This window comes from Somniosus microcephalus, chromosome 30, assembly GCF_052327205.1.
Source record: "Somniosus microcephalus isolate GS21.2 chromosome 30, FLI_Smic_1.0, whole genome shotgun sequence".
Lineage (NCBI taxonomy): Eukaryota > Metazoa > Chordata > Chondrichthyes > Squaliformes > Somniosidae > Somniosus > Somniosus microcephalus.
This window is the reverse complement of record NC_141016.1, coordinates 35,728,594-35,746,138: the sequence shown is the minus strand read 5'-3', so window position 1 is coordinate 35,746,138 and position 17,545 is coordinate 35,728,594. Positions and strand designations below refer to the sequence as shown.

Sequence of the window (17,545 nt, the reverse complement as noted above, 5' to 3'; positions counted from 1 at the left end):
AAGGCAGAGGGTGATGGTCGAAGGTTGTTTTTGTGACTGGAAACCTGTGGCCAGTGGGGTACCACAGGGATCGGTGCTGGGTCCCTTGCTGTTTGTGGTCTACATTAATGACTTGGATATGAATGTAAAGGGTATGATCAGTAAATTCGCGGATGATACTAAAATTGGTAGGGTGGTAAATAGCGAGGAGGGTAGCCTCAGTCTGCAGAACGATATAGATGGGTTGGTCAGATGGGCGGAACAGTGGCAAATGGAATTTAACCCGGAAAAGTGCGAGGTGATGCACTTTGGGGGGTCTAACAAGGCAAGGGAATACACAATGAAGGGAAAGACCCTAGGCAAGACGGAGGGTCAGAGGGATCTGGGTGTGCAGGTACACAGATCCCTGAAGGCGGCGGAACAGGTGGATAAGGTGGTAAAAAAGGCATATGGGATACTTGCCTTCATTAGCCGAGGCATAGAATATAAGAGCAAGGAGGTTATGATGGAGCTGTATAAAACACTGGTTAGGCCACAGCTGGAATACTGTGTGCAGTTCTGGTCGCCACACTACAGGAAAGATGTGATCGCGTTAGAGAGGGTGCAGAGGAGGTTCACCAGGATGTTACCAGGGCTGGAGCGCTTCAGCTATGAAGAGAGACTGGGCAGATTGGGTTTGTTTTCCTTGGAGCAGAGGAGGCTGAGGGGGGACATGATTGAGGTGTACAAAATTGTGAGGGGCATAGATAGGATGGATGCTGAGGAGCTTTTCCCCTTAGTAGAGGGGTCAATAACTAGGGGGCATAGATTCAAGGTAAAGGGCGGGAGGTTTAGAGGGGATTTGAGAAAGAACTTTTTCACCCAGAGGGTGGTTGGAGTCTGGAACTCACTGCCTGAAAGGGTTGTGGAGGCAGAAACCCTCACAACATTTAAGAAGCATTTGGATGAGCATTTGAAATGCCATAGCATACAAGGCTACGGGCCAAATGCTGGAATATGGGATTAGATTAGACAGGGCTTGATGGCCGGCATGGACATGATGGGCCGAAGGGCCTCTATCCGTGCTGTATTACTCTATGACTCTATGACTCTATGTACTGGGGCCTTAACTTTTTACCTACATATTTAGTGATGACTTGAATGAAGGAATGGAGAGTAGTATGACCAAGCTTGCAGGTGACACTAAGTTAGCAGGTGCACAAGTTGTACAGGTGGGATCAGAAAGTTACAACAGGGCACAAATAGATCAAGTGAGTGACCGAGTCTGTGGCAGGCGCTGTTCAATGTGGGCAAGTGTGAAGTCATCCAAGAAAGACCAATCAAAATATATTCTTAATGGTGAGAGAACAGGAGCTGTGGGGAAGCAAATGGGTTTGGGTGCCCAGACAATAAAGCTAGTGCACAGGTGCAAGAAGAAGTAAAAAAGACGAATGAAATGCCAGCCTTCATATCAAGGAGGCAGGAATACAATTGAGAGGAAGTGATGCTTCATTGTTAGTCAGACCCCATCTGGAGTGTTGTGTTTAGTCATGGAAGGATATAGTGTTCCTGGAGAGGGTGCAACGAAGATTCGCCAGAGCGATACCAGGGCTAAAAGGTTTAAATTATGTGGACAGTTTCATAAATCTGGTCTGTATTCCCTTGAGGTTAGAGGTTGAGGGGTTATGTATTTGAGATGGTTAAAATGATAAAAGGATCGATGAGTAGATATGCAGAAAATATCTCCTCTGGTGTGGGAATCCAGCACAAAGAGCACATTCTTAAGGTTGGAGCTCGGTTATTCAGGAGAGAAATCATAAATCTGGAATTCCCTCCCCAAAAGGCAGTTGTGAATTTCAAGACAGAGATTAATAGATTTTTCTTAAGTAAGGGAATCAAGGGATATGGAGCAAAGTAGGAAAAGTGGAGTTGAGGTGCAGATCAGATCAGCCATGATGGATGAACAAACTCACGGGGCTGAATAGTCGACTCCTGTCCCTATATTACAGGTAGTCGTAACAGCAGTAGCGGCAGTAATAGTAGCGGTAAGAACAGCAGCAGTACTGATACTGAAGCTAATAGTTGTAGCAGCAGTAAGAGCATTAGCAGTATTAATAGTAATGGTAGCAGAAGCAACAGTAGCAGTAATAGTGTACAAGTAATACTAGCAGTAGTGGTGGGATTAGCAGTAGTTGTAATGGTGGCAGAAGTTCCATAGAAGTAGTAATGGTGGGAGTAGTAATGGTGGGAGTAGTAATGGTTATTGTTGTTGAGCTGGAACCAGATGCGATGTGAATCCACCTTAAAGTGTTTTCCATTGTGACTCTGATAATTAACACGTTATTCGTTTTTAATAATATAATAATATTACTTGGTATTGTTATAATTAACATTTAGGTCACAGAGATCTCAGACTGGTATCCGGGGACACCGGGTGCTCCGGCCGGGTGGAAGTGCTACACGGAGACCAGTGGGGGACGCTGTGTGATGTTTACTTTGGTTTAGAAGACGCCAGCGTGGTCTGTGAGCACCTTCAGTGCGGGGCAGTCACCGCAACCCCGGGAGCAGCTCACTTTGGGGAGGGAACCGGCCTAGTGTGGAAGGAGAACTACAGTTGCCAGGGGAACGAGTCCCGATTGTGGGATTGTCCGGTTTCATCCTGGGATCAGTTTCGCTGCTCACATGGAAATGACACCAGTGTCATCTGCTCGGGTGAGTCCACTCAGTGTATTGAGCTGAAATACACCAACTGTAGATGTTTCCATTGCCACTGAGCGAGTGTTTGTCGATCGATTTCTCGCAAGTGAGTTAGTAATGAACCAAAGGGCTTCAATGCAGCACAAGTGTAATCAATGACTGCCTCGTCTTCCGGTGTTTATCTCTGTCCGGGTGATTCCAGAGCATTACCCAGAATTCAGCAGAATTGGCTAAAACGTTCAAACAACGACAGTGGCGACACTGCTATAGAATGGTCAATCTGCATTTGTATTGAAACCACAATAAATGATACCAGTTAAAATATGAATCAACATTATAAAATGATGAGGGTGTTCCATACGATAGATGTAGATAAGATGTTTCCACTAGTTTGGATGACCAAAACTAGGGGACATCAATGTAAGTTTGACACTAATGAAGTCAGTAAGTAATTCAGGAGAAAACTCTTTATTTAGAGAGTGGTGTCAACGTGGAACTAGCTACCAGAATGAATAGTTGAGGGGAGCAGCATAGATGCATTTAAGAGGAAGCTAGATAAGTGCAGGAGAGACAAAGGAATGGATGGATTTGCTAATGGGGTTAGATCAAGTAAGGAGGGGGTATTCCTATGGAGCATAAACACCGGCAGAGACCTGTTGGGCCGAATGGGCTGTTCCTGTGCTGTAAATAAATTATAATACTTGAAACCATTCTAAATGCTACCAGTTTAAAATATTAATCTATATGCGATTCCCCGTAGAGATCAGTTGTATTGTCATTGAAAACGCCAAGTGTTAATATATTGCTCGATAAATAGTATGAGGTGATTTTAATATTCAATACACTGAGTGCAATATAATTACTAGTGATTGAAATACCTCAGGTTATATATCAGTGTGCTGGACCTCTGATTATTTCCCGGGACCTCACAGTTCTCCCGGTGTCCTGGGTCACACTGATCGCTCACCAGCGCCGCCATCTGGTCCGTTATGTCAGTGCTGTTTTCAGGGCAAATTCGCTTCGGCGTTTCACACATTGGCACATGGGAACACTGGAGACAGGTGGAGGCCCATCAACCCTTCGGCCGGTCCCCCAGTGCCTATAAAGCAGAACTACTTCACTGGCTGCGAAGCGGTTTGGGACGTCCTGCAGTTTTGAAAGGCTTTACCAATTTAAATTTCTGTCTGTTTCATTCCGTATTGAATAAGATAAACTTTGAGCAGCTAGAACCCATTTCAAACCCGTGCTCCTGCCTTTGATCACAGCTCATATCAATAGCTGGCCTGGGCCGCCCGCCCCCAATTTGTTTTTAGCCGCTTTCCCCAGATTAGCCTCCAGAAGCAGCTCGACATCTCTCTAAAATCAATTCACCGAGAAAAGGTAATGGCGGAGAGGATCTGCCTACAAGCCTTGTGGGTAATTATTACAGAAATGTAATCATTAAAATTAATAATATTATGGGATATTTTGGCTCAGTTTAACCGTTGCTCTCAATGTGTTTCTTTTTGTAGATGAAGGTTGGCCGCCGAGACTGACTAACGGGGAAGCCGCTGTGACGGGCGAGTGGAGATTTACTACAATGGCAGCTGGGGGAGAGTGCGGGACAACCTCTGGGACCTAAATGATGCCAACGTGGTCTGCAGACAGCTGGGCTGCGGCTCTGCAATAGCCGCTTATAACTCTTCAAAGTACGGAGAGAGTGAAGGGCCCGTGTGGGTGAATGATGTCCAGTGTGAAGGAAACGAGTCTCAGCTCCGGAACTGCAGCTCATTCACATTGAATCCATCTCTCAATGACAGCATCGGCGTAGGGGTCCTGTGTTCAGGTGAACAAATGGTTCTATTTTACAGAACCATAAAGGGGAATATCTAATCTGCTGAGAACTGTTTTAATACAGGTCACATATTCCTCTTTGTCTCTCCAACCACTTATTTAACTCAGGGAGTGACAGCAAAGCTAGAGCACACCGGCAGAACTGAAAAATAACAAGAACTTGCATTTATATGGCGCCTTTAACGAAAGATAAACGTCGTAAGATGATTCACAAGGAGAAAACTGACATAGAGTGAAAGCCCAAGGTTGTAGGACAGGCGACTAAAAGCCTGGCCATTTGGGTAGGTTTCAAGAGCTGGTATTAAACCAGGAGAGGCGGCAGGTTTAGGGAAGGAATTCCTGATCTTGGGACCGAGACGGCGAAATCCACGGCCGCCAATTGTGGGCGAAGGAAGTCGGTGATGCACAAGAGGCCACATTTGGAGAAGAGTAGAGTTCCCTAAATGATTAGGGATGGAGGCGGTTACAGTGATAGCAGGGGGGGGTCGAGTCAATGAAGATATTTGAACCTGAGGATGGTAATTTAAAACTACAGGTTTTGGCGGACAGGAAACCAATGGAGACCAGTGAGCAGAGGGAAGCTGGTGAGTGTGACTTGGTGCGGGTCAGGATATCAGGAGTTTTCGGTTGAGCTGAAGGTTATGGAGGGCGCAGGATGGGAGGACGGCGTTTCAGCAGCACATGGGCTGAGGCAGGGACGGAGGTGAGCGATGATACAGAGGTGGAAGTTGGCGGTCTTTGTGACGGAGAGCACGTGGGATAGGAAGTTCAGCTCGGCTGTCAAATGCGCGCTGAGTTTGCAAATCAGTTCCTTTGTGCAGCATATAAGTGTAGACAGATGTGCTGGAGATTCACTGGTGTAAGTTTCATTATGCTGTGTATAAGTGTGGACAGATGTTCTTCAGATGTACTTGTGTAAGTTGCATAATGCAGTGTGTAAATTTGGACATATATTCTGGTTACGGACTGATGTCAGTTCCAACATGTTGTATTTACGTGTAGACAGATTTTGTGGGCTTGTACTTCCGTACGTTGCATTCTGCCGTATGCAATGAGCAGCGGAAGTGATAAATAAAGCTCTGGATAAGAATGTAAGCTAGTAAGACGGGTGGGGGGGAGGAATCAGGTGAAATTAACATAGGCCTGAAGATAAAATAAATAGGAGATGTGAGTAAATGTCAGACCAAGGTAATGAAAACTGGATACATTAACGGTTAGGGAGCAGATACACTTATAGAGCAGAAATATAAATTGATTGTTAAAAATAAAGTGAGTGGAACAACTAATAAAAACAAGTTAAATTGGCTGTAGAACAATGTGCACAACATTCGAAACCAATCGGGAGAACTGGAGGAAATAAATCTAACGATGGAGAAATGAATAGAATGTTATGCTGAAAGGATTAGAGGAAGTGGGGAGGGAGGAGGCACGTGTGGACCATAATGCCGGGTTGGATATTTGGGCCGAATGGCCTGACTCTGTGCTGTACATTCTATATAATTCTACGTAAGATGTAAGTGCAGAGAGATGTTCCGGGATATAAAATCATGTACCTGTCACAGACACATAAAAAGCACTTTTTTATTAAACTGCAGAAGCAGCAATGTTTGGATTGAGTGATTAGATAAATGTATATTGGAAGTATAATCCTCCTGCATTGTTCTCTAACAGGACACGTGCAGTTAAGGTTCTCCGGCGGTGGAATTCCATGTGCTGGGCGAGTGGAGGTTTATTACAGTGGGACCTGGGGCTCAGTTTGTGACGATTCCTGGGACCTGGCCGACGCTGATGTGGTTTGCAAACAGCTGGATTGCGGAAATGCGGTGGAAATGGAACTTCCTGCTGCTTGTGGACCAGGCTCAGGCCCGGTTTGGTTGGATGAACTGCGCTGTTCGGGTAACGAATCGTTTCTCTGGGAATGTCCCTCAGCACCGTGGGGAAACCACGACTGTGCTCATAAAGAAGATGTGAGGGTGGTGTGTTCAGGTAAGGGCGCTTTCTATCTGCTCATTTTCTGCAGGGTTATATGCGAGGCTTTACTCGGGAGTGTTTACATAGAATCTACAGCACAGAAACCGGCCATTTGACCCAACTGGTGTGTGTGATGTTTATGTTCCGCACGTGCCTCGTCACTCCGTACTTCATCTAACTCTATCTGCACATCCTTCTGTTCATTTCTCCCTCGTGTACTTATCTAGCTTCACCTAAAGGCATCTACGCTATTCGCCTCAACTACGCTATGTGGTAGCAAGTTCCACATTCTAACCACACTCTGGGTAATGAGCTTTCTCCTGAATTCCCTGTTGGATTTATTAGTGACTATTTTACATTTATTGCACCTAGTTTTGGACTCCCCACAATTGGAAACATATTATCTATGTCTACCCTATCTATTCCCTTCATAATTTTAAAGATCTCTATCGAGACAGCCTTCAGCCTTCTCTTTTCTAGAGAAAAGAGCCACAACCTGTTCAGCCTTATTTGATAATTCTAACCTTTGAGTTCTGGCTTTATTCTTGTAAATCATTTTTTGCACTTTCTCCCGTGCGTGTATATCCTTTTTGTAATATGTTGAACGGCATTAACTACAGCCCCAACTTGGTGACCTCCATAAATTTTTAAATTGTACTTCCAAATCCCAAGTCCAAATCGTTTATGTAAATGATGAACAGCAGCAGACCCTGCACCGATCCCTGTGGAACACCAATTCTGAGCTTCCACCAGTCTGAATAACTACCTTTAACCGCAACTCTTTATTTTCTGCTTTGTAGCCAGCTGGCTATCTATTCTGCTACTTGTCCTCTGACTCCACATCGTCTGACGTCAGTCATGATTCTAAGAAGTGTTAACTTATGGAAGGCCATTTTAAAATCCATGTATATTACATCTACCACATTAACCTTGTGTACATTTTCTGCAACTTCTTCAAATAATTCAAGTAGTTTGGTAAAGCATGAACTTCTCTTTGAAATCAAGTTTGCAGACGACACACAGCTAGCTGGGCGTGTGTGCTGTGAGGAGGATGCCGAGAAACTCCAGTATGATTTGGACAGGTTGGGTGATTGGGCAGATGCAGTATAATGTGGATAAATGCGAGGTTATCCACTTTGGTGGCAAAAACAGGAAGGCAGATTATTATCTGACGGGCAATCGATTGGGAGAAGGAGAAGTGCAACGAGGCCTGGGTGTCCTTGTGCACCGGTCGCTGAAGGTAAGCATGCAGGTGCAGCAGGTGGTTAAGGAGGCAAATGGTATGTTGGCCTTCGTAGCGAGAGAGCTTGAGTACAGGAGCAATGATGTCTTGCTGTAGTTGTACAGGGACATGGTGAGACCCCACCTTGAATATTGTGTGCAGTTTTGGTCGCCTTATCTGAGGAAGGATGTTCTTGCCATGGAGGGAGTGCAGCGAAGATTCACCAGACTGATACCTGGGATGGCAGGAATGACGTATGAGGAGAGATTGCGTCGATTGAGCTTATACTCGCTGGTGTTTAGCAGACTGAGAGGGGATCTCATTGAAACTTATAAAATTCTAACAGGAGTAGGCCGACTAGATGCAGGAAGGATGTTCCGGATGGCGGGAGAGTCCAGAACCAGGGGTCACAATCTAAAGATAAGGGAAATGCCATTTAGGACAGAGATGAGGAGGAATTTCATCACCCTGAGAGTGGTGAACCTGTAGAATTCTCTACCAAAGAAGGCAGTTGAGGCCAATTCATTAAATATATACAAGAAGGAGATAGATATATTTCTTAAGGTTAAAGGGATCAAGGGATATGGGGAGAAGGCAGGGACAGGATACTGAGTTTGAATGATCAGCCATGATCTCATTGAATAGCAGAGCAGGCTCGAGGGGCCGAATGGCCTACTCTTGCTCCTATTTTCTAAAATTTCTATGTGCTGACTATTCTTTATTATATACAAAAGCAAAATACTGTGGATGTTTGAAATCTGCAATAAAAACCAATTAACGTGGAAATATTATGCAGGTCAGGCAGCATCTGTGAAAATTCAAACGTTTCATGTCGATGACCTTTCGTCAGAACTGGAAAAATATGTAACAGTTTTTTAAGCAATTACAGAGTCAGGAAAGCGGGGAGGGGAGGAAAGAACAAACGGGAAGTCAAGAAAAATTAAATGACAAAAGGGATGATGGTGCAAGGCAAAAGGACACGATATTGGGACAATAAAGAAACAAAAGATGGGTCTAGAGAAGGTGTAAATTGGAATAGCAGAATCATCAGCAATGGCCGCTGTCTGATAATATTCAGGTATATTTATTATCTGAAATTTTTCAAATCAGTATTGAGTCCGGAAGGCTGAAAAGTGTCTAATCGATAGACGCGGAGCTGTTCCTCGAGGTAACGTTGAACTTCCAATCTCATCCCTTGCTGTGTTTTCACTATCCCGTCTGACCTATCCATCACTGACCCCGTATGATCAGCATCCACTTACGCCCCATCTCAATGAACTTCAAACTCGGCACAATGCTGAGCTCTTTTTCCATCACCTTCACCTCCATACGCACTTCTCTGGCCAGAATCTTCCCCCACGTAGAGTATCCTTTCTTCCATCTTCAGTACTCTCGTTCCACCTGGATCCCTCCATCTAGACTCTTACACGCTCTAGATATTTTCATTGGGAATTGCCGGCGTGACATCAGCCATTTCAATTTCTCTACTCCACTCAGTCACTCTAATCTACCTCCCACTGAATTTGCGGCGATCCATTTTCTCGGATCAATTCCTAATATTGTCATTAAACCTGCTGACAAGAGTGGCGCTGTTGTTGATTGGTGAACTGACCTCTAACTTGCAGAGGCTGAACGCTAACTCTCTGAAACCACCTCCTACCTCCCACTGCAACATGACCACACCACCGAACATCAGCCCATCATTTTCAAGATGGTCAATGGCCTCCTCTCCCTCAATGGTCTCCAACGTCATAATCCCCCAACCTCACACAGCCCGATTCTACCTCCATCTCAAGATCCACCAACAGGACTGCTCTGGTACACCAACGTTTCAGCTTGTTCTTGCTCCACGGAAATGATTCCTTCCTATCTCGACGCTTTTTTCTCAACTAATCCAGGCTCTTCACACCTGTATCCATGAATCTTCTGACGCCCTCCATTACTTGAACCGTTTCCAGTTTCCTGGCACTAACCATCTCCTTTTCACCATGGACGTCCAATCCGCCTACACCCCATCCCCCACCAGGCCGGCCTGAAGATTCTCCACTTCTTTCCTGAATAGTGGGTCAACCAATCCTCATCCTCCACCATTCTCCCCTGCCTGACTGAAATTGTTCTCACATTGAAAAATAACTCGTTTGACTCCACTCACTTGCTCCAAATAGACGATTCTGCTGTGGGAAGCCATATGTGTCCTAGCTGTACTTGATTTTTCGTGGGATATGTGAAACATTCTTTGTTTCTTTCCTACTCAGGCCTTCTCCCTCACGTCTGTTTCCGGTACATTGATGACTGTATTGATGCCATTTCCCCCTTTGGTGCTGAACTGGAAAATTTCATCAACTTTACTTACAATTTCCATCCTTCCCGGGCCTTCACATGGTCCATCTGCGACTCTTCCCTTCCCTTCCTCAAGAACTCTCTCTCCATTTCTGGGGAAAAGCTATTGACCAATATCCACTATAAGCCCACTAACTCCCACAGCTAACTTAACTTCACTTCCTCCCAGGCTGCTTCCTGTAAGTATTATATTCCATTCTCCCAGCTTCACCATCTCCGTCACATCTGTTCTGCTGATGCCACCTTCCATCCTAGTTTTTCTGAAATGTCTTCATTTTTCCTCAACCGAGGACTCCCCTCCACCATGGTTGAAAGTGCCCTCAAAGTGTCCTTTCCATTGCCCGTATCTCTGCGCTCATCCCATTCCACCCTTGCAGAACCACGATAGCTTCCCCTTGCCTTTACCTTCGAACCCACCAGCCTCCACATTCACAGAGCAACCTCCACAATTTCGGCCATTTCCAGCATGATTCCACCAACAAACAAATCTTCCCCTCCCCTTTCAGCATTCTGAATAGACCGTTCATTCCATGACACACTGGTCCAATCCTCAATCACCCCAACACCCCCTCCCCTTCCCACAACTCCTTCACATCGAAGTGCAGGAGAAGCAACAGCTGCCCTTTTCACTCCTCCCTTCCCACCGTCCAGGGCTCCAAATACACCTTCCAGGTGAAACAGTAATTTACTTGTACTTCTTTCAATTTAGTATACTGTATTCGCTGCTCAAGATGCAGTCTCCTCACATAGGGGAGGTCAAACGCAGATTGGTGACCGCTTTGTGGAACCCCTCCGTTCAGTCTGCAAGCTGACACCAAGCTTCCACTTACCTGTGATATTTATTCTATGCCCCAGTCCCACTCTGACCTCTCTGTCCTCAAACTCCTACACTGGTCAATGAAGCTCAACGTAAGCTCGAAGAAAAGCACCTCATCTTTCAATAAGGAACTTTACAGCCTTCTGGACTCAACATTGTGTTCAACAATATCAGATCATAACCTCTGCCCAAATGCTTTCGTGCAGTAGCTATTGCTGATGATGCTGCTATTCCCATTAACACCTGCTCCAGACAAATATTTTGTTTCTTTTGTCCCATTACCATCTCCTTTTGCCTTGCACTATCATCCATGTTGTCTCTTAATCTGTCCTGCCTTCCATCCTATCACAAGCCTTCCCTTTTGTTCCTGCCGTCCCCAATTTCCCCCTCCTGTACTTCCTTAAAAACCTTTTCCATCTCCAACGTTTTCCAGTTCTGACGAAGGGTCACCGTCTTGAATCGTTAAGTCTGTTTCTATCTCCACAGATGCGGCCTGGCCTGCTGAGTATTTCCAGCATGTTCTATTTTTATTGTTTGTTTAATGTTCGATTTCTAGCTGTATTTCTATTAAATTTCTGAATAATTATCGACACTAGTGAACACACCCGGTGCAACATGTTTTGTGCAGTATGAACACACAGCGAGTTATCAAATGAACCATCTGGATATTTCTTGCTTCATTGACAGAGCACAAGGAGCTGAGACTGGTGAAAGGAAAGCATCGCTGTGAAGGAAGAGTGGAAGTGTTCTACAATGGGACCTGGGGAACAGTGTGCTCGGAGAAACTGGATCGACATGATGCAGAAGTGATCTGTAAACAGTTACAGTGCGGCCCCCTCATATCTATTGAGTATCACACTCGGTTATTCGGAGCGGGATCCGGACCCATTTGGCTCGATGAGATGGAGTGTGATTCGGACGAATCCTTCCTTTGGCAGTGTCAGACAGACCCGTGGGGTGAACACAACTGTCATCACGGGGAGGGTGCAGGTGTTGCTTGTTCAGGTAACACAAGGAACCTCTCAATGTGCGGGTGTTATTTCAAACATTGATGTCCAATACAGTCAGCATATTTCTCCTCTTAACAGAAGCCAAAGTGCCGGAGAGATCCCACAGTTCAAGGGTCTGCGATCGAGAATCTGGGTCTAAACATGAACATTCACCAGGTGCTTCAACCTCTTAATTATACCAACTATCTGACCTGTATTCCAGGCTTGTACTAAATAAATAACAATAAATGATTCCTTTTGATAGACTCGGGACAACCGTTGCGCCTGGTTGGAGGCAACACCAACTGCTCCGGGAGAGTGGAGATATTGTCCAATAACAGCTGGGGCATGGTGTGTGATGACTCCTGGGATATGGCCGATGCCAATGTTGTCTGCAGACAGCTGGGTTGCGGCCCCGCTCTATTGGCCGCAGGAGGGGCCGCAATTGCCCAGGGAGCCGGTCTTATCTGGCTGGATGAGGTGAAGTGCACCGGAAGTGAATCCTTTCTGTCCGACTGTCGTTCCTCACCGCCAGGTCAACATGACTGTGATCACAAGGAAGATGCCAGTGTGATTTGTTCCGGTAAGGGTCGCAGGGGGTTTCCTCGTTCTGTGAATATGACTCATGGATTTAGGAAAATAAGAACAAACATTATATTTACAATGCAAAATCTTAATGTTTGAAGTTGCTGAAATGTTTGTGCAATATGTTCCACAGAACTCGATTTGCTTCCTACTGCTTCTCCGTTCACACCTGCAGGTACTTATCATTATTAGTACTATTATTTTTATTAATGTTAGCTTTCATATTAGTGGTATTGGTGTTATTGACATTTTCTTGGTTTGTTAATTTCTGAAGTTAACGTGAGCAGTTTTAAATTGACTGGAACATTTTAAAAAAATACAAGGCGGAATGTGTCTGTGTTAAATCTTTCTGTAATCTTGTGATTAAGGACAGGGAGGTAAAACCATCTCCATCCCTGTTGCCATCTGCATAACCCTCGGAGTCCTTCTAATCTGTGAGTTGATCGCACTGATGGCGGTAATACAGAGAAAGTCAACACGAAGAGGTGAGGCTCAAATCTTACCGCTGAACTAACACTTGATCTCACATCGCTTCATATGCTGGCGAATCTGCAGTTCATTGCACTTTTCCATATGACGTACATTGGCTCCCGGTTAAACGATGCCTGGATTTAAAAATTCTTATCCTTGTTTTCAAATCCCTCCATGGCCTCACCGGTCCCTGACTCTGTAATCGCCTCCTGCCCCACAACTCCCCCCCCCACCACCCAGATATCTGAACTCCTCTAATTCTACACTTTTGAGAATCCCTGACTACAATCGCTCAACCATTGCTGGCCGTGCAGTCTGATGCCGAGGCCCTCAACTCTGGAAATCCCACCCTAAACCTCTCCATCTCTCTTTCATCCTTTAAGACGTTCGTTAAAACCTACCTCTTTGACCAAGCTTTTGGTCACCTGTCCTAAAATTTATCTTTATGTGTCTCAGTGCCAAATTTGTTGTCTTAAAATACTCATGTGAAGCGCCTTAGAACGTTTTACTACCTTAAGGGCACTTCATAAATACAAGTAGTTGTTGTTTTTGAGTGTCACGTGATCTTGTTAGAAATAAATCTGAATCCGCTTTTGGCGAATTGTTCCATTCAATGTGCTGCCCGAATTAGTAAAATGGGACACTTAAAATGGAGAGTTATTTAAAGTGTCCACATTCACTGTCCCAGTTCATCAGCCGGTACATGAGATTCCAGAAGAAGTTACTTGCTGCAATAGTGGAACAGAAAGTTTAATTGAACTGTTTGGGCTGTGCTTTCACTTATTTTCTGTTATTCTTCCTTTATCCATTGGGTATCCATTCCACCCTTTCAGTTTCTGGGTCCGGTTGCCCAATCTCGAACTCTCTGACCGCGTTCTGCCCACCATTTTGAGAGATGACAGTTTTAAAGGCCTTTCTGCATTCTCCGCTGATGATTCTACCTCCCAACACAACTATTCCACTCATATCTCACCCACCCAACACATTCCTGCTCCGGGTACACAGCAAGGCTCCTCTCACACTGACGGGACATGCCAAAGAACCATCAGCTCCTCACTCGCGCTTCCAAACTGATGCTGTCCGCAGAGATCAGTCAACTTCACCCAGATTCTCTTCAGCTGAACTCCCCGTGTGGCCCCATAAGCGAGCGATCAACTGGAGCTCATTTCTCCTGATACCCCCTCATTCCCTCTTCCCGAGGTCAATACAACTGGCCGCAATCTGCTGGAGGTGAACATGTGTCTGCACAGAGACACAGACACACACACGGAATCACACACACAACTAACCTCCTACACATCCATGTTAACTGATTCTGGCCACTGACTATCACTATATCTGTCATTTGGATTTATTCGCTGATGAATTCCTGTGAAACGCGCGTGAAGTGAATCAACATGTTAATCTCCCCGCCCTCCCTCCAACAGGTGCTGTCACTCGTGGCAGGGAGTCACCTGCTGGTTTGTACCAAGCAATTTATGAAGAGATTGAGAATATTCCCCCCGGCGAGGATTCCGCTCAGACCCAGGGTTCAGGTCTGTATTTTCCGTTTGATATCGAATCTTCACTGGACAAATATCGCCTCCCCTTAAATACCCATTTTAATGGTCAATGTACTGACTGGACACGATCAGCAGTCCGCTCACTGTCCCCATGTGAAGGAGTCCTGTCACAGTGAGAGTGTCTCTGTGTCCGTGTGTATAGTGAGAGCAGCAATGGTTTGGGGAAGATTCCCACTGGTCAGTATTGTTCAAAGAACGGGTTTTTGGGTTGTTTCTAAATAGCGAGCAGAGACGCTGTTTCCATTTCCCACCCGGCTCCACACGGACTCCCTCAGATATCTGAGCCCAGGAATAATAAACCCATCGGCTGATTGTATTCTTTTATTTTATATTCACTCAAACATGACATGAAGTCACAGATCGATTGAAACCATCTTCATTCCTTCACTTATTGTCTTCCCTTTAAATATTGGGCCGAATATTCTGATCCCAATTGTGTGTACGTGCTGTGTAAGGCCTGCTTTTACCAGGATAAGAGTTGAAAAAAGTAACAAAAAATATTTTCACCCATTTATCATTTAAAAATTCGTTTAAAAAAGGTAAGTTTATTTTAAGCTCCGTAAAAAGCTTTAATTATTTTTTCAAAAAATTAAATTTTTGTTTAAAATATTTAATTTATTGTAATTTGAACTAATTTAAAAAAGGTGAAGTTTTTTAAAATTTATTTAAAGTTTTACAGTGTTTTTGGGGTGATCTCCATTCATATATTTGACAGGTCCGTCTGTCACGTGCATAAAGGGAGATTCCCTTCTTTGATTGGCTCCCCATGGCCCACTTGATCCCAGGGACTCTTGTGTCTCTGGGATACCTGGGCCCTGTGTACTTGGAGTTGGAAACGCCCAGGAGCGGAATTATACGCACCTCAGGAGCCCTCAGGTAAGTGCGTAGATTTTTTCCAGATCAAAGGTCTCCGCACGCGGGAAGCCTCCGATCGCTAAATACGGCCCATTGGCCTCGACGTTGCGGTCGGATGCTTGCTGTAGACGAACGCATCTGAACCGCAAGAATAGGACGCAGCTCCCTGCTGCCTCCAGATCCTTGGTCTGTTCCACTCCTGGGCCTGTAGGTGTCCGCCTGCAGTGGGCCAGTCCAACCAATCACAAAGGGGGATTCCTAATTTGCTTATGGGGATTCCATTTAAGTATAGAATCGCCTTAATCATAATGGCCCAGATTTTCCGGGGCTGATGACCGAGTACGTGGTGTGTACGCAGCCATTCGTGCCCCACAACTTCCGGGTTTCCACCATGCGCAAAAATTCGGAACTTGCGATCTTTCAAGTTTCAGCTCGACAGATCCACCGCATCCCGGGAAATGGACACAAAGCTGGCGGAGAGCTGGGCTATTTAACCAAATACTGCCCAGCGAATGCCCGTGAAACTCTTACACCTGGTAAAAGCAGGGGTAAGGACTTCTTTTTAAGAGTAAGACATTAAATAAATATTAAAATAGTTTTAAAAATTATTTAAACATAATAAAACTTTAAAATTAGTTTAGGTTATTTATAGCCCCTTAAAAAGTTTACATTTATCGTTCAAAAATTTAAGCTTTGGCTTTAAATGCTTAATTACATGGTATTTTAATTAATTTTGAATGTGAAATGGTTTGTTTTTATTTAACTGGTGCGCAATTGTCTTTTTTAGTGGATTCCTATTCATGATTATGGGGATTCCGTCCGTGAACACATTAGCATAGTGGCGATTCTCCTTTATGATTGGTTGGGCTGGCCCACGTGATCCGAGAGGTGCTTGTGAGCCACGTGCGCCCTGGGTGTGCGCGGTGAGGCCCAGGACCGCAAGTGTCCGAACCTCCCAGACCATCAGGTCGGTTCGCACTATTCTTGCGGTTCGGAGGCATTCACCCGCGGGAAGCCCCCGACCGCAAATTGAAAGCGCAGTTTCACACCACTTAAATAAAAATAAATAATCACAGGTTCCAAATTAGTTGAAACACAATTTAATTAAACATTTAAACAATTTTTCTTGTAGAATAAATATAAACATTTTTAAAGGTGCAAAACATTACCTGAAATAAATTAAAATATATACATCACTCTAAGAAATGTATTTCAAGAATTATTTAAATCCTTATGCTGGTAAAAGAAGGTCTTACCGCTGCGTTTACCCGGTCTAAGGCTTTCGTGGCCATTCGCTGGGCAGTACTTGGGCAAATAATCCAATTCTGCACCAGTGAATGTCAATTTGCTGCGGATTCGAACGATCGGTTAAACAGAATCTGGACAGATTGCAAGTTCTGGGTTGTCGGGCATCACACGCGGAACCCTGAACTTGCAGGAAACTTACGATGGATGGTGTGTACACCGTCATTGGCCGCGGAAAATCAAGGCCATCATTTCCTGTGTTAGCTGACCTTGGAGTCTCTGTCACGAACATTTCATTTTATTCCCTTTAAGCAATCCAATAAAAACTCGCTGCTTTTATGAGTCGACAGTCGCATTGACCCAGATTCCATTTCTATCGGTGACTGGATTCCTGTATCTGGAACACGTTCCTCGCAGGAAATCCTAACCTGTGATTGATTGTTTCTATCCGACTTATTCTAATAGATTGTATTCTGATATTTAACATTAATTTACACATTGTGCTTCAGGATATTATAGCAATAACGCTTATCGAATCGATGAAACCTTTGTATGGGCTATTTTTAGGGAGGGATTTAACCGTTAACATAAATCATTCCTTTAAAAACAGATGGATGAAGGAATCGGATATTGTCCTCCTTGCACTATTTTCTGACCCATGTGTGGGGCGGGGGTGGGGGGTCAGTTTGTGCCGTCACCGCCGGCGGTTTTAGAGTCTCTGAAAATGAAAGAGACGGTGGAAGGCTGGAGGGATCATGATCAGGAAACACCGCTCACTCGCTCTGTACTAAACAACTATGCTATACACTATTTTCTCTGCTCTGATATCCGAGATATTGCCTGTACTCATAGGCTGTACTGTATATTATTGTGTCTGACCGCTGGGAGGCCGTCATTTATGGTCCATCCTTAGTTGTACTGATAAGGTGGTGATGGGCCCTCCTCCTAAACCACTGCAGTCCTTGTGGTTAATAATCTCCAACAATGGTGTCAGTTACTT

The 17,545-nt window shown here is 44.8% G+C and overlaps 1 pseudogene; it reads left to right on the top strand.

The window, feature by feature from the left end:
• The window catches only part of LOC147098133 (scavenger receptor cysteine-rich domain-containing protein DMBT1-like), a 56,773-nt pseudogene that overhangs the window by 34,212 nt on the left and 5,016 nt on the right, over positions 1–17,545 (top strand).